Source organism: Erinaceus europaeus, chromosome 11 (assembly GCF_950295315.1).
Source record: "Erinaceus europaeus chromosome 11, mEriEur2.1, whole genome shotgun sequence".
Classification (NCBI taxonomy): domain Eukaryota; kingdom Metazoa; phylum Chordata; class Mammalia; order Eulipotyphla; family Erinaceidae; genus Erinaceus; species Erinaceus europaeus.
In genome coordinates this window covers 48,563,781-48,566,813 of record NC_080172.1, presented here as the reverse complement: position 1 = coordinate 48,566,813, position 3,033 = coordinate 48,563,781, and positions in this window count along the sequence as shown.

The following is a 3,033-nucleotide window of genomic DNA, read 5'->3' as shown; positions in this document are numbered from 1 at the left end:
CGGGTTTAACCCCTATGCTTCTCTCAAATGCCTTTGGATAATTAAGTTGCTTGCGTCATGGAGAATAACTGTCTTGTATCTCATCAATTCCTGTCATACCAGCCCTTCCTTACCTTACCTTACCTTACCTTACCGGCATGCCGACCGTTAAGAAACCTGTAATTTCTGACATATTTCAGTAATAATTCCCTTCGTTTGTTTTTCTATTTAACTCATGTCCACCTTGCTAATAAATGAGTTCTGAATTCTGAACACGCTGGAGAGCTCCCTGGTGTCTTTTACTTCATGTCACCCCTGTCATGAGCGAGGAAGAACCTGTCCATTACCTTTTCCCTGGAGATCACCCCGAACCAGAGAGACACAACATCTGGTGCCCAGAGCGTGGGGCAGAATTCCCGACCCCAAGAGAAAAAATCAGCCCAACAGGCATTGTGTGCTTCACCGGGTTGAAAAACGCCGGTCCAACTGGAGAGGATCGGGACTGTGGCTCCAGAGAATCAAGAAGAAGTACCAAAGTACATCGGAAGGTAACCCCAAGGCTCTCGTTTGAGTCCCTGTGATCTTTCTCTTCTTCTCCCTATCCTTCATGCTCCAGGGAAGCTCGTGGAGTGGATGCAGAGAAGGAACCTCAGCAGATCAGAACCCTGGCCAGGCTCTGAGAAACTGAGTGTCCTTCCCCTGTTTAATCTTAACGAGTCTGACCTAATTTTTCCTCTCCCACTTTTGTGGTGTTTGTTCTATACCCTCACCTAATTTCTGAGTCAAATAGACATTAAATTGGACCTAGGCATGGTCTTAAAACTGCTATTTACTGCCTAAAAGGAAAACGCAAAAGACAAAGCTTTTTTCCTCTGCTCTAGTGGCAGCCAGAGCTCTCAGAAAGCGTTAAACCAATTCTGAGTGATATATATATATATATATATATATATATATATATATATGTATAATTTATTTTATTTATTTATTCCCTTTTGTTGCCCTTGTTTTTTTTTATTGTTGTAATTATTATTGTTGTTGTCGTTGTTGGATAGGACAGAGAGAAATGGAGAGAGGAGGGGAAGACAGAGAGGAGGAGAGAAAGATAGACACCTGCAGACCTGCTTCACCGCCTGTGAAGCGATTCCCCTGCAGGTGGGGAGCCGGGGTTCGAACCGGAATCCTTATGCTGGTCCTTGTGCTTTGCGACACCTGCGCTTAACCCGCTGCGCTACAGCCCGACTCCCCTGAGTGAGATCTTATCTGTCTAGCAAGCTATTCTTTAAAGAAAAAAAGAAATCAATCACACAAGACGTTCTCTCTAACTTAAAAGCTATTAATCAGAGAACCAGCACACACTTTTGATAGAAATTTAATGATTTGTTTCTTTAAAAATCTAAAATGTACCTTAGCCAAGAAAAGAACTTCCAAAGATTTTTCTCTGTGCGTGGCAGTAAACTAAGCCTGCCTGTTCCGTCAGCGCAGCCAATCATGTCACAGAGCCACTGCTCCACAGATTGGCAAAAGCTTCAGTCAATCATTCCCCTAGCCACACCACCCCTCCTCGGGGGAGTGGCTATGAGCTAGAAATCCAAAAACTGCTTTTCAAAGGGAAAAATTTCTTTTCACCAAGAATGTCTGTTTTAAGTCTGTGTACTAACCTTGTTTTCACTAATGTGTGTTAACCCTCTAAAATAACTAGAGTTTGTTTTAACTTTTAAATAAGATTATTTAAGCTGAATGTGATTTTAAAGATCCCGACTCGTAGAGTTGGCACACCTTTACCAGACTAAAATATAAGACAGTTTCCTCCTTCTGATAGCTAATATCAGCATCAGTTCATTAGTTAGAGATTTTCTGAGATCTCTAGGCGTGGTAAGACGCCTCTGCAGTCTCTCTCACTCTTGTGAGAATTCTAAATTGTACCAGCACCCCAATACCAACTGCTACTGTTTGTAACAAAGTCCATGTTTGGATTGGCTTTCTAATGACCCAGTCAGGGTAGAGTAGTGGCCTTGCCAGGAAAGAAGGGTTAAACATGATATTCCTGGCCTGATAAAAAATTTTTATTCGGCAAATGTGATTCAACATAATTATTTAGTCTAATATTGTCATCTAAAAGAAATGTAACAGTAAAAATTTATTTTTAAACATTTAAGCTATGAGGTTTATCTTAGCTTTTTAAGTGAAAGATCAATTAAGTTGTGTACCCACCCTTGTTCATAGCTGCCCTAAGGGTGTGATAAGCTTTGATAAGCAAAGATCCTAACAAACTAAGTTTAACATTTTACTTAAAATTGTTTAAGTGATTAAAAAAATAGTAAACATTTTATCATGTTAACACATTAGATATTGACTTTCTATAACATACTGGTATATTTTAATAAAGAGCCTTCTAAAATCATATGAAAGAACTTAAGCCAATTTTAACCATTAAATCATCAATTATAGTAAACTTCTAACCTGGTACAAGTTTTATTCCTAAGTAAATAATTACAGGTACAACCTGCACATGAAGAACCAACTGCTCATATGGTAAGATTTAAAACTAAACATCTTTCCTTTTTTATTTATGGGTGTGTGATGACTCCTAAAGTCACTCATATCCTAAAATTTTTCTCATTTTTTTACAAACCTCTTGAATTTTAACGCTTGACCTGCCATAGTGAGAGCACTTTACTGGCTACTGCTTTGTTTAATTAAGATTCTGCTATTCAGACTTTTAAGATTAATCCCCATTGATAAAAGCCAGTGCTCGCTGGCAGATTAATGTAACTCACCTGCCCATGTTTGTTAAACAAAAACATTTTTTTCTCAATTGGTACTTTTTCTAAATTTATGTGGGCTACAGCTCAAACAGGAAAAAGCTCAAAAACCTTATGAGCCATATGCTCTCCTGTTTTGCTTCAATAGATATATCCATGTTACAGTATTCCCTAAACTATAACCCTTAAGCTCAATGAATAAAAAAAGAAGGGGAATGCACCCCCCCAGTATTCAGTTGGCTAAAGTGTCAATGAAGTAACTGTATTAAACCTTCTTAATATTTACAAAAAT